A 15,088-nucleotide genomic window follows, 5' to 3' on the forward strand; every position below is an offset into this window, starting at 1 on the left:
ACAACCATTCAATGGGTTTAGGGGCATAAGCAGCAGGGCCATACTTAAGTTACTCACAGCAACTTTATTAATTTAATCGCAAATAAGGAGAGGTTAATGAGGGCTAAATCATGGGGTAACACCCTCCTCCCTTGAGTCTGATTTTCAGTCTCATCTGTCATTGTCCTTCTTTACAGAAAAACATTTGAGTCATGAGAGAGTCCACACAGGAAAGAAGTCACATAAATGCCAGCATTGTGGGAAATATTTTGCTTACAAGTCAATCCTTGTCATGCATCGAAGAGTCCACACCAGAGAGAAGCCATACAAATGCCAGCATTGTGGGAAATGTTTTTCCTGGAAGTCTGACCTAGTGAAACATCAGAGAGTCCACACAAGAGAGAAGCCATACAAATGCCAGCATTGTGGGAAGTGTTTTTCCCAGATGTCACACTTAGTGATGCATCAGAGAATCCACACAAGAGAGAAGCCATACAAATGCCAGCATTGTGGGAAGTGTTTTTCCCAGATGTCACACTTAGTGATGCATCAGAGAGTCCACACAGGAGAGAAGCCATACAAAAATGCCAGCATTGTGGGAAATGTTTTCCTCAGAAGTCAGACCTAGTGAGACATCAGAGAGTCCACACAGGAGAGAAGCCATACAAATGCCAGCATTGTGGGAAATGTTTTCCTCAGAAGTCATACCTAGTGATACATCAGAGAGTCCACACAGGAGAGAAGCCATACAAATGCCAGCATTGTGGGAAATGTTTTCCTCAGAAGTCATACCTAGTGATACATCAGAGAGTCCACACTGGAGACAAGCCATACAAATGCCAGCATTGTGGGAAATGTTTTCCTCGGAAGTCATACCTAGTGACACATCAGAGAGTCCACACAGGAGAGAAGCCATACAAATGCCGGCACTGTGGCAAATGTTTTTCTTTGAAATCAAAACTAGTGTTACATCAGAGAGTCCACACAGGAGAGAAGCCATACAAATGCCAGCATTGTGGGAAATGTTTTTCTCAGCAGCCACACCTAGTGACACATCAGAGAGTCCACACAGGAGAGAAGCCATACAAATGCCAGCATTGTGGGAAATGTTTTTCTACAAAGTCAGACCTAGTGAGACATCAGAGAGTCCACACAGGAGAGAAGCCACAAAAATCTCAGTAGTGAACTAACATTATATTTGTCAATAACGAATACAAAAAATACATTTTCAATCCAACAGTCCAAAAAAGGCCCTTGTGATATTGTTTGTAAGGTTTGTCTGTCCATATGTCTGTTTATGTTTTAAAGTTATACTTTGTTAAGATTAGGTTTTCATTGCTAATAGTATAGAAAATTACTTTGGGTTGTATATTTGGCTGGGGATTGTGGGTCATGGTATAGGTTAAGTAGATGGGGGGTTGGGATTTGTTACAGCTGGCTTTATTAGTTATGGGAAGGATAGCTTTTGCAATTTGTGGGATTTTGGCCTAAGAAGGTTGGAGGCCAGTATTAACAGAAAGGGTTAGTTTGTGGGAATGGCAAAGGGTCCTTGTTACCTGCAGAGCATAGACTGTGGGAATTGGAGGTGGGGTTTAGAAGAGGGTAATGTTTTAGGTTTTGGTGTTTTAATGTATTGTTTGTATTGGAGTGGGCAGTTCTGTCTTAAAAACTGAATTTCTGTGTGTTCTCAATAAAGTTCTTTGCTGTTTCAACACATTGGACTCTTTGATGCACAGAAGTTCTGCATTTGCCCAAAACTGACCCTTTCTTTTGTCCTCAGTCCTCAGCTCCATTCCCAGCCATAAGAACAGCAGAGGCAAACACACACACACAAACACAAATATACAGGGACAGCTATATTTCCAAACTAGATCCTTCCTTTCCTGACTTTCCAGCTCTGCACCTTGGGCTCCATTTTGGTTTCCTCAAAGGAAGAAATGAGGGAAGGAAGGGGAGGCTCCTGAACCCCCGGCGCATCCAGAAGAACTGTATAAGCGGAGGGTCTGGATACTTCTCCTGTCGCCTCTGTCGTAAAGCCAGAGTCCAAATTGATTCTTATCTGAGAGATTTTGTCTGCAAAGTTATTATTAAAAGCATCAGAGCAGACTTTTGTAGGTTCTCACAAAGACTTGAGGGTGGAGGACATTTGAGCCAAGTCCCTTACCATCCTGAATAGCTCTGCAGGACGAGACTTTGCAAATGCAGTACATGCAGAGTAGAAGGACTTCTTAGCTGCATCTATTGCTACTACATAGGATTTAAGAAAAACCCTTATCAGGTATCAGTCCATATTTCTGCCAGAAGCGCTCTAGCCGTTGTCCAGCCCCCTTCATTAATTTGAGATCTTTAGTATACCATGAACTGCAATTTGAAGCGGGTTGAAAAAGGGCGCTTGGGAGCAATAGTGTCTATAGCTCTGGTAAGAACATTGTTCCAAGTATTGACCAGAGCTTCAACAGAATCGCAGGCATTACCAGCCATCAAACCCTCTAAGGCCTCTGGGAACCTAGTGGGTTTCATCAACCTTCGAGGGCGGACCATTTTAATAGGTCCTCCAACCCCGACGGGGGGAATAGTGGCCTTCAGCCTAACCTTGACCAGGAAATGATCCATGGTCCATGACAATGCGGAGATATTGACTACCTCCGCCCATGGATGTGCCTGTTCCGCACAGAAGACCATATCGAGAGTATGACCTGCACAGTGAGTGGGCTCAGAGACTATCTGGGAAAGGCCCATGTTTGTCATGCTGACCATGGACTCCCGAGCTGCACCAGATACGTTCGTTAAACCGGCCTCGAGGGGGATGTTGAGGTCGCCCAGGACTCCAGCAGCAGCTCCGACAGCAGTTGTGTCAGCTCCGCTAGGGAGTCTGTTAAGGAAGGGGGTGGACATTAAACCAACAGAATCCCCAGACTTTCCCTAGTCCTTAAGCTGAGGTAAAGACATTCAATGTGGTCTATCTTATGGATAGGTATCCTGGCCAAAGCAAGATTGTTTTCATGGACCAAAGCAACGTTCCCTTATCTGCTCACTGATGGCGAACCCAGCCGGTAAAGTCTGAGCTCAGGTGGCTGAGCTATCATCACCCAGCCAGGTCTCCGTGAAACAAGCCAGGTCAGCCTCTTTGTCCAGTAGGAGATTCTGGACTATCTGCGTTGTATTTTTGACTGACCTGCCGTTACACAAGAGCAGGGAAAGGCTCTGTGGCTGGTTTGGTATGCTCTCCATCTCTTTTGGGATAGCAGGGTGAATGGAAGGGGAGATAGATATCAAACATCAATCTCTCCTTCCGCTGTAACGACATTTCACCCTGTTAGCTCACCATGCACATCTTGTATAGCCACTCCACAGTCAATCTCCCCCCCCCCCAATTCGTCATCTGAATGATATTCTCCTTGCCCATGCCCATCTCCCTCCAAGTGTCTGTCTAAGAACATATGAAATAAAAGTACACAAGGAAAAAGGTACCAGCCAGTTGGCATCATCTGTCCCACCATTCACCACTTTGTCCCTGCCACTGGGAGCCAGGGATGTTAAGGGAGAAGGCTGTCTCCTGGCTGGCATCCTCTGGCCTCGGGGAAGATCTACAGTCCTGGCCATGCCCCTCTCACTGCTGCCTTGCCTCTGCTGGCTTCCTTGGCCCCTGGAGGAATTGGGGGAGAGAAAGGGTTGCTTCTGGCTTGGCTCAACTCTCTGCCTGGCTGGAGGTGGAAGGAAGGAAGGAAGGAAGGAAGGTGCCAAGGGAAGAAAAGCATAATGGGACTATTGAAGTGAGGTGGGGGTATCGTGGACCAGACTGATGTACTCACCTCCCAGGACCCATTGTAAGAGCTATCACAGCTCACTGTGATGCTTTAAATCAGGGGTCCTCAAACTCCAGCCCTCCAGGTGTTTTGGACTTCATCTCCCAGAAGACTCAGCCAATCAACATCCACATGCAAATTCCCTTCCTACCTCAGTACTCTACAGCCAATCTGAATAGACTTCCAGAGCCCCACAAAGGCTCCTCCTTCCTCTTTGTCCCTCAGCCAATCACCATCCACATGCAAATTTCCTTCCTACCTCATAATGCCCTCCCTGACAGCTTGGCCAATGATCTGAGATTCTGGAAGCTGAAGTCCAAAAAATCTGGAGGGCCGGAGTTTGAGGACCCCTGCTTTAAATGATAAGAGCTGACTTGGATGCCAGCATTATTGCATTATTGCAGAGGCCATAGGTCAGGTGTCCAGTGACTCTGTCAATGAGATCATACTGGATCAATTTGAATCTGTGAGTACTAAGGATGTGGTTAAGCTCCTGGGAAATGAGAAGAAGACAACTTGCCCTCTTGATCTGTGTCCTTCATGTCTGGTCATCCAAGGAGGAGATGCACTTAGGACTCACCTGAGATATATCATAAATGCATCTCTTCCATCTTGCTTAAAAGAAATGGTGTTATGATCCCTAGGACATGAACAATTACAGACCGGTCTCCCATCTTCCATTTCTAAACAACAACAACAACAACAACAACATAATTATTATTATTATTATTATTATTATTTATAGCCCGCACAATCACAAGGAATCTGGGTGGGTTACAACAATAAAAATATAAAGAATACAATAAAATAAAATACAAAAAATAAATACAATACAATAAAATAAAAGAGAGGAATGTTAGTTACAGTAATTCACAGTTAGGCCTGATGGAAATTGGGCCTGTCTTTTTCACTCCCTCCCAGGTCTGATGATGACACTTGAAATGGAGGGAGGGCTCTTCTTCTTGAGGCAATAATATAATTTCATTAATTTTAATTTAATTCTTCTCATTAATATAAGAGAAGAATTGGTGGACAGAGTGACATAAGACACAGTAAATGGGGAGAGGAACTAGGTAGGGAACTAGGCAGGGAAGGCCTGCCTGAAGAGATGCGTCTTAAGAGCCTTCTTAAAGGCTGTAAGAGTAGAAATGTCACGGATCTCCTTCGGCAGGTCATTCCGTAGCTTCGGAGCTGCGATGGAAAAGGCCCTCTGGGTGACTGAGGTTAGCCTAGATTTTATTGGCTGAAGTAGATTCTTCCCCCAGGACCTTAGAGTGCGGGACGGACAGTACGGAAGAAGGCGTTCCCTTAAGTATTCTGGACCCAAGCCATGTAGGGATTTAAAGGTAATCACCAACACCTTGTACCTTGCCCGGAAACTAATTGGCAGTTAGTAAAGGGATTTCAAAACCGGTGTTATGTGATCGTTATGACGAGAACCTCTAATTAACCTGGCTGCCATATTTTGTACAAGTTGAAGTTCCTGAACTTGGCACAAGGGTAGCCCCATATACAGCGCATTACAGAAGTCCAATCGAGAGGTGACCAGCGCATGTACAACTGTTTCAAGGTCTCCCTGCTCCAGGAAGGGGCGCAGCTGGCGTATCAGCCGAAGCTGATAACAAGTGCTCCTGACCTGAGCTGTCAGGTGAAGCAACGAGTCGAGGAGCACCCCTAAGCTGCGGACAGAGTCTTTCAGGGGAAGTGTGACCCCATCCAGAACTGGCTGACATAATTCCATACCTGGGCTTGGGTTTCCTATAACAAGTACCTCCGTCTTACCTGGATTCAGCTTGAGTCGGTTTTCCCTCATCCAGTCCATTACCGCCCCAAGACAGGCATTCAGAGGAGAGATGCCATCCATAGACACTGCATCAGTCTGAGACATAGAGAAATATATTTGGGTGTCATCGGCATTCTGATAACATCCTTCCCCATGTCTCCGGATGATTTTTCCCAGCGGCTTCATGTAAATGTTAAACAGCATGGGAGACAGTATGGTGTCCTGGGGGCACCAAATTTTACCTCTCTTTTAGAAGAGCAACTGTCTCCTAGCGCCACCATCTGGAATCTGCCTGAGAAGTAGGACCGGAACCACTGTAGAACAGTGCCTCCGATACCTAACTCTCCCAGGCGTTCCAGGATACCATGGTCAATGGTATCGAAGGCTGCTGAGAGGTCCAAGAGCACCAGCAGGGCCACACTTCCCCTGTCGATGCCTAGACAGAGATCATCGACTAAGGCGACCATGGCAGTCCCCACTCCGTATCCCCCCCCTGTATCCGGTTTCAAATGGGATTCCCCCCCCCCTCTTCTCTTGTCCTCCTTCCCTTCACTCCAAGGGCAAACTTCTCCACTGACTCAAAGACTTCCCTGCAGCCCCGGCTTGCTTTTTGTCCCTTCCCTGCAATGACAGATCTCCTGCCTCTCCTTCCCCTGAATGAACCTGAGAGCCCTTGGCAATGGGGCTGCAATGGAGCCCCCTCCCCTCCTCTTTCCCTTTCCTCAGGTGAACGCTGACCCTCTTTCTGTGTCTCTCAAAATGGTGGCACTTAGTCTGGACCCCCCCTTCCCAAAATCCTGGCTACGTCCCTCTTTATGATGGCTTTATGATGTGTATTTTACACATGATTGCCTCCTGAGGACACTCTGAGGGCTGCCATTGGCTGGAATCCCCTCCCTCCCATCATTCCTTGGCCTTATTGGCTGGAATCCCAGTCCCACCCATCATCCCTGGCCCTGATTGGCTGGAATCCCAGTCCCTCCCACCATCCCTGGCCCTGATTGGCTGGAATCCCAGTCCCACCCACCATCCCTGGCCCTGATTGGCTAGAATCCCAGACCCTCCCACCATCCCTGGCCCTGATTGGCTGGAATCCCCATCCCTCCCACCATCCCTGGCCCTGATTGGCTGGAATCCCCATCCCTCCCACCATCCCTGGCCCTGATTGGCTGGAATCCCAGTCCCTCCCACCATCCCTGGCCCTGATTGGCTGGAATCCCAGTCCCTCCCACCACCCCTTACCCTGATTGGCTAGAATCCCAGTCCCTCCCACCACCCCTTACCCTGATTGGCTAGAATCCCAGTCCCTCCCTCCATCCCTGGCCATTTTGTATTCTGGCAACCATTTTGTTCTGCTTGTTCCAGAACTTTCTCTGAGGCCTCAGTTGAACAGAGTCCTCTCTTCCTCTCCTGAGGCTCCAGAGTCAAGGAGGCCAGGCTCCTTGGGCCAAAAGGAAGGAAGTGTGTCCCTTTGTGCCTCTGGCCCTCCATTTTGGGGAGAAGAAGGAAGGAAGGAAGGAAGGAAGGAAGGAAGGAAGGAAGGAAGGAGAGACAGGGCCAGTGGGGAGGCTGGGCTTTGGGGGCTGGGAGAGAGAGGTGGGGAAAGAGACCCCCCTTTGGGCCCTAGCTGGGGAGGGTCCACCGGTCCTTGCCTCCCCCTTTGGGAAAGGAGACCCCTCAGCCCCTGGACTCACTCCTGCCACTCATTCCTAGAATGGCTGGGACTCAGAGGAGTTTCCTAGGCATTGTCACCTTCTGCCCTCCATGGCCATTGGCACTGACCTTTCCCCATTGCCTTCCCTCCCTCAGCCCTGTGGACCTCCTCCTCCTTCGCACTCAGAGCAACCCTTCTCTACGGCTGAGGAGACGGCCTCTGACCCGGGGAAGCTCCGGCCATAAAGGACTGCAGGAGAGCCCTTTCTGAGGCTGCTAGCATCTGTGTCTTTGTACTGAAGGTAGGCCTTTATTCCTGGAGCTGGAAGAGGACCTTTGTTTAAATGTTTCAGTCCAGGATTGTGTGGAAGGGTTGCAGTTGAGAGACTGAGCCAATGCTTTGCAGGAATAAAGCCCCAAATTCAGTTTCTGGCAGCATTGTCTTCCCAGAAGGTGGAAGTGAGATTTCCAGACCCCAGACACATGGTCCTTTGTGTGGGGAATATATGTGTGTATGTGTTGTTTACTAGAGCTTTGTGAGGTATTTGTTTTACTGAGTTTATAAAATGAATTTACATATGTCCTCTCTTCCCAAAAATAAGCATAATCCAGGATGCAGTCTTTAATCTTAAACCTATACATTTATAGAATTTTATTGTATCAAGTGGTGTGCATACCTTTCAAAAATATACTAAAAGAAGTGAAAATGAATGTGATTTTGACAGTGGGTCTGTTCAGAAACACTGCACACAAATATACATATAAGGATTTCTGGATGGCCTCAGCAAGCAGAGAGAGGAGGTGCACACCTCATGCCCTATCTATGACTGACAGACAGAAACACAGCAGTTAAACTTAGATGAACACACTCATTTGTAATAATGAAATGATTATTTTCACCAGTGTCGAAATGGGGATGGGGGCATGATGAGGGGAGGCTGTGGATCAGATCCGTAAAGTAGTGCATATCTTATCCAGTCCAGGAGCTAGATCTTCTCTTCGTGGGACATAAAACAGGTCCTCCTCCTCCTCCTCTACATGAAAGAGTAGTCTAATTCTCATCCGTGACTTTGAAACAGCATTTCTTCATTTAAAAAAACTGAGGTGTCATGAATCCTGTCGGTTAACCCTAGAGATTAGACCCACTGAATCCATAAGTGACTGGCGAGTCAAACTATAGGTAATGCCAACTGATTCAGTGATTCTCCTCTGATCAGGACAAAGCATAGTATAGGTTCCAGGTTAGGATTTAGTCCTGCATGTGTAAATCAGGTGCTCTTTTCCCATCAGCTTAATCCTCTGATGCCCCCCAACCCTGGGAGGAGGACATGATACAATGCAAGGGGAGCAAGAAGAGAAGAGAGAGCTCCTTTCCTGCCCTGCCTGACCAGGGGCCTCCCTGGGGGATGGAGGGCAACTGGTTTGGGAGAATGAGGGGCCACTAGGCCACACAGCCTGACTCAGCAAAACCCTCCACGCTCCAGTGTTGTTCTGGGTGGAATGAGGCTACAACTGGCCATTCACTGACCCAGGTCCTACCATAGAGTTGTGGATGCCATCCCGCATGGCCATTCCATGCCTGCTGAGAGTGTCGGGTGCGAGGTATTAGAGAAGCATCCAGCCGTGTTTCTGTAGCCAGAAGCAAAATGAAGACATCTTCCTCTGAGGACCACTGGGTACTTCTGGAGATGATGCACTGATTTCACATCTAGCTACAGGGATATAGACAAGGCCCTTTCCAATTCCCCATCCCCTGATTTCCCACCACTCTCACAAGGCATGGAATAGCTGTTGTGTAAGGGAACTGCAGTGAATCTATGCTAGGTCCAGGGGGCTTTGTTTGGGGCACAGGGAGGAAGGGGATACCCACCTCTGCATTGGCCCAAAGGAGGCATATATAACCTGCGTATGTCATCAGCAGGATGCCGTTCTCTGTGTCTTTGAGCGCTGCCGGGTTTCTTACCAAGCCTACCCTAACCCTGGTCCCTTTTGTCAGGAACTTCATCTCGGCCTCTTCGTACACGGCTTTGGGCCTCTCTTTCTGGAAGTGACCCAAGTGCAAGACCACCAGGACCCCTGCCCACCTGATGGCTGACACAGAGGCCAAGCGGAGGGAGTTGGGCTCCAAGAGAAAGAGGATACAGAGGTACAAGAACTCTTTGGTGAGTCTAGGTTCTTGACTATTAGTTTCATCTGTGTCACTGCTGGGCCAGTTCATGAAAGCAAGCGGAGAACATACTCTCCCAATTTAGCAGAGACAGTCCTGGTTAAGCCTCTCTCACCCCACTTTTTCAGGGACTTTTAAAAATACCCCATCCCACTTTCCCCCTTCTCAGCTCACTTCAGTTCCTGAGTGCCATTCAGTTTGCAGCCCATCAACTCAAAAGTGCGGAGAGGAGAGGAAAGAAGGAGGCAGGATATGCCCTTCCCAAGAGGCTGAAGCAAAAGCAAACTGATGTGCCCTTCCTAGCTTGTGTGATCTTCCTCATAAACAACTTTGGCCATCTTCACCCCCTTCTGGATTACTTGTCCATATATGTCTTGCTTTTCCAATCTGCGAAATGTTGGGGGATATGGGAGAATGTCTCTGGATCTAAATTGGGGGTGGGCCCAGTGGCCCTTATTTAAAATGACGTTTGCCTCTGAAATTTGGCAAGAAATATCTAAATGCACCACAATTCTTTGGTGGCTAAATGTACTATATGTGCTGGGATAGTGAGTATCCTAATCCATCCTCAATATCCCAGCCAAAATTTAAAGTTTATTTCCTGGACTGATTTCTGAAGTGATGAAATACTAATATTTGGGATGCACCATGTGCTTTCCTCCCCTTTTGCTTAGTCACTCTCTGGATGAGGGCTATTTTCTATTTCAGGTGACCTTTGCAGATGTGGCAGTATATTTCTCCGAGGATGAATGGAATCTGTTGACAAAGAAACAGAAACATTTGTACAGTTATGTAATGATGGACAATTATGAGAATGTGGCTTCTGTAGGTAAGGAACCTGAATCCATTGCTCTTTCTATAAAGACTGAGGGTCCTTTTATCCTATATTATTATGTTTCTATGGTTCCACTAGAATAATAGAATCATAGAGTTGGAATAGACCACAAGGGCCATCCTGTTCAACCCCCTTCTGCCATGTAGGAATACACATTCAAATCACCCCCAAGAGATGGCCATCCAGCCTCTCTTTAAAGACCTCCAAAGAAGAGAACTCCACCAGACTCTAAAGGAGTATATTCCACTGTCAAAGAGCTCTTACTGTCAGAAAGTTCCTCCTAATGTTTAGGTGGAACCTCTTTCCCTGTGTCTTGCATCTATTGTGGTGTCGCCTTTTCTCTGTAGCAACAAAAAGCAAGCTTGCTCCTTGCGCAACATGACAACCTTTCAAATATTTAAACTTGGATATAATATCCACTCTTTATCTTCTTTTCTCCAGGCTAAACATAACCAGCTCTTAAAAGTGTTCCTCACAGAACTTGATAGTTCCCAGACTCTACACCACTTTGGTTGCTCTTCTTTGGGCATGCTCCAATTTGTCAACATCCTTTTTGAATTATGGGGCCCAGAACTGGTCACAGGATTATTCTAAGTGAGGGCTGACCAAAGCAGAATAGAGTGGCACTATTACTTCCCTTGATCTAGAAACTATTCTTGCATTGATACAGCCTAGAATCACATGGGCCTTTGTAGCTGCCGCATCACACTATTGGCCCATGAAGAGATGGAAGGGCGACACAAAAATCCCTTTTTCTCTAATGTTTCTTTTCCAATCTGAGCTTGGTTAGTTCCATGGTTGATTCCAGAGGACCTTTATTACCTGATTGCTGGAGTCTGGGGAGGACACCCCCAAGTGCTATGCTTTTAGGGGAATTTCATACTTAGTTCAAAGGAGAGATTGGGGCAACAGGGACCTCAGTAGTTCCGGACCCCCCCCCCCCCCGGCATTAGACAAATTCCGTATATTCCCGAGCCCTATTTAAATGAATGAGGCGCCATTAACCCTTATGAGGCATGCCGGCCCTTTTCCCAATGTGACTTTTAGTGTATGCTGAAATCCGTGTAAGGCATGTCCGCGTATGACGCAGGTGCACTCTACACTCAGGCACACACATATAGGTGTTCACGCACAAAAACAAGAACTAGGTAACAAAGGTGGGACTGGAGATGTTAGGCTTTGCTAATGATAATACATAACCCAGACAGAACTTGATTCCAAGTGCTGACAGTCCAGAATGGTGAGAGAAATCAGTAACTCCCATGGCAAGTGTAGCTGGCAAGTGTACTGAGGTGTTTAGCAATGTAAACCAACAGAGTGTCTGTCTGCAACTGGACTGACGCTAAAGAACAGCCAGTTGGTATATTTGTACTGAAATTGTTGCTAGTGGGCAGAACTTGAGTTTCTATAAGGTTTAAATCGTTTCAGAAAGTTTCCTGGTTGGGGAAAATATGGTCCAAAATCAAATGGAATAAAATGGGTGCTTGGTACAAATACCTAAGACATAAGGGATTAGCACCCCGGTTCTCAGGTCCTTCTTGGCTCTGAATTCCAGTCCCGTTCACAAGCTAATGTACAACGCAATGTGAGCACGATGCTCCCAGATGCAGCTCATCAATAACATAGCAGAATATGGAAAGAAATTTCCAGATACAGGTGTTGGTAATGCACTGACCACTTTTCACACTTAAAAATAAGTCACAGACACAGTTGATTTCATCTGAATCTTTGGAAGTTTTTTATCTTGAGTTGCAAAATAAAAAATATTTGCAAGCTCTCCTCTCTGACTTCCATCATGTTCACTGTCTCTTGTATAAACAAATACAATTCAATCCTATCCACAGCAATCCACATGTGACCTGTATACTGTATTGGTTGTGATTCATTTCCTGATGCCACACTATGAAGCGTCCTTTGCAGTTAGCTTGCATCATGCCATGTGCTCTGACTCAGCACTCTCTGGCCGTCTCACAGGATATGATGCCACTTTTCAATCAAGATATTTTTACACATGTTTAAATGAATATTTATTCAACAGTCTGTATGACTATCTGCTTCTACTGATTACCTCAAGGTAGTTCCCCACAATCTCTTCTTTGCCAGCTCCTCTCAGTAAGGATATAATCATTTCATGGATTTGGGGCACCTGCACCAGAATCATGCTCAGGTCACCCACTCCAACTCTATTAATTTAATCTCAAATAGGGAGGCGTGAACGTAGGGCTAAATGTTGGGCTAACACTTTCCTCTCTTAACTCTGAATTTCAGTATTATCTGTCATTATTCTTCTTTACAGAAGAACTTGTTAGTCGTGAGAGAGTCCACACATCAGAGAAGCCATACAACTGCCAGCATTGTGGGAAACATTTTGCTTACAAGTCGATCCTTGTCAGGCATCAGAGAGTCCACACAGGAGAGAAGCCATACAAATGCCAGCATTGTGGGAATTGTTTTTCTCGGCAGTCAACCCTACTGACACACCAGAGAATCCACTCAGGAGAGAAGCCTTACAAATGCCAGCATTGTGGGAACTGTTTTTCTCAACAGTCAACCCTACTGACACACCAGAGAATCCACACAGGAGAGAAGCCTTACAAATGCCAGCATTGTGGGAACTGTTTTCCTCAGCAGTCCCACCTACTGACACACCAGAGAATCCACACAGGAGAGAAGCCATACAAATGCCAGCATTGTGGGAATTGTTTTTCTCGGCAGTCAACCCTACTGACACACCAGAGAATCCACTCAGGAGAGAAGCCTTACAAATGCCAGCATTGTGGGAACTGTTTTCCTCAGCAGTCCCACCTACTGACACACCAGAGAATCCACACAGGAGAGAAGCCTTACAAATGCCAGCATTGTGGGAACTGTTTTCCTCAGCAGTCCCACCTACTGACACACCAGAGAATCCACACAGGAGAGAAGCCTTACAAATGCCAGCATTGTGGGAACTGTTTTCCTCAGCAGTCCCACCTACTGACACACCAGAGAATCCACTCAGGAGAGAAGCCTTACAAATGCCAGCATTGTGGGAACTGTTTTCCTCAGCAGTCCCACCTACTGACACACCAGAGAATCCACACAGGAGAGAAGCCATACAAATGCCAGCATTGTGGGAATTGTTTTTCTCAGCAGTCAACCCTACTGACACACCAGAGAATCCACTCAGGAGAGAAGCCATACAAATGCCAGCATTGTGGGAACTGTTTTTCTCAGCAGTCAAACCTACTGACACACCAGAGAATCCATACAGGAGAGAAGCCACAAAAATCCAAGCAGTGAACGAACTTTATTTTTGTAAAGAAGGAATACAAAAATCTTTTTTCAATCCAGCAGTGCTAAGAAAAGGCCCTCATGATTTTATTTGTACGGTTTTTATGTCCATATGTCTGTTTATGTTATATTTTGTTAAGTTTAGGTTTTCATTGCTACTAGTATAGATAATCACTTTGGGTTATAAATTTGGCTGGGGATTATGGGCCGTGGTTTAGGTTAGTTAGATGGGGGATTTATTGCAGCTAGCTAGAATAGCAATGGTAGCATTCAGAATTTGTGGGATGTTGGCTGAAGAAAGTTGGGGACCGGTAGTAACAGAAAGAGAACTAGCTTCTTCGAATGTCTGGGGCGGGGAGAGATTGTGCGTGTGAGAAGGATGGCAAAGTGGGGCTGGTTAATAGTGGGGGATAGATGATGGTAATTGTAGGTGGGGGCTAGGTTTGGAAGAAGGTGGAGTTTTAGGTTTTGGAGTTTCAGTATATTCTTTGGCTTGGGGAGGCAGTTCTGGCTTAAACACCGAATTTCTGGCTGTGTTTTCAATAAAGGTCTTTGTTATTTCAACACATTGGACTCTTTGATGCACAGAAGTTGTGAATTTGCACAAAACTGACCCTTTCTTCTCCCCTCAGTCCTCAGCAACATTCCCAGCCATAAGAACAGCAGAGGCAAACACACATACATCTATATATATCTATATCTATATCTATATATATCTATATCTATATACATACAGTATACACAGAGAAGCTATTTCCAAAGCAGAGTCTTCCTTTCCTGCCTTTCCTGGGCACCACTGTGGCCTCTTCAAAATCTCCTCAAAAGAAGGAAAGGAGGGAGGAATAAGGAAGGAAGGAAGGAAGGAAGGAAGGAAGGAAGGAAGGGGAGGCTGCTGAACCCCCGGCGCGTTCCTTCCCTTCCCTCAAAGGCTGCCAGTGGAGTAAACAGTAGCAGCAGTAAGGCCCTGGTGATCCCTGCACATGATCAAAAGGGGCCTTTGGATGTATGTGCGCATGCGCAGTCTCAGATTTTAAGGCAACTATTGACGGTGCTGAACCATATCCCTCAAACTCAGCATCTTAGAGGGTATTAAAACTGAGAACAGGTCAACATGGAAGCCAAGACCCATGATTGCTCCTGCATTCAACTATGTTCCAGGCCGCAATCTGCTGTGTCCATTGGACCTCAAGGGAAGCCACCGAGAGCCAAACAAGCTCCCTTTCTATAGCCCAGTCCTGGGTTTTCCGTCAGGGTCATTGGATTCCATGGTAAAAGGCCTGGCAGGAAAGTAGCTGAGGCTTACCCTCGCCAAAGTATAGTTTCCTGCTTGTTGGAATAAGCTTTCAAGCACTCGCCGATGTGGTCGCCTATCTCAACAGACAGCTGAGCATAAGATTCTCCAGTTCTTCCACCAAGTGCCCCTTGCCTGGGTTGTCCAGATCTTGTATGGCCTTCCTGACTGGCTGCATCTTCTCTTCGCACTGAAGAGGGGAACAAACAGAGAGGAGCCATGTGAAAGTGAAGGGTGGGAGGGAAGGTGGGAGGAATTTTTTTAACTTGCCTATTGCTTTGGACAGCTAAGTAAAGAGGAA

General features: G+C 46.5%; 1 pseudogene; it reads left to right on the forward strand.

Moving 5' to 3' along the window:
• The first annotated feature begins 224 nt into the window (after positions 1–224).
• On the forward strand, positions 225–13,588 carry LOC149301605 (uncharacterized; annotated as a pseudogene).
• Positions 13,589–15,088: the final 1,500 nt, after the last annotated feature.

The sequence above is a fragment of the Sceloporus occidentalis genome, unplaced genomic scaffold, assembly GCF_023333645.1.
Source record: "Sceloporus occidentalis isolate IW3139 unplaced genomic scaffold, rSceOcc1.0.p SCAF_21, whole genome shotgun sequence".
Classification (NCBI taxonomy): domain Eukaryota; kingdom Metazoa; phylum Chordata; class Lepidosauria; order Squamata; family Phrynosomatidae; genus Sceloporus; species Sceloporus occidentalis.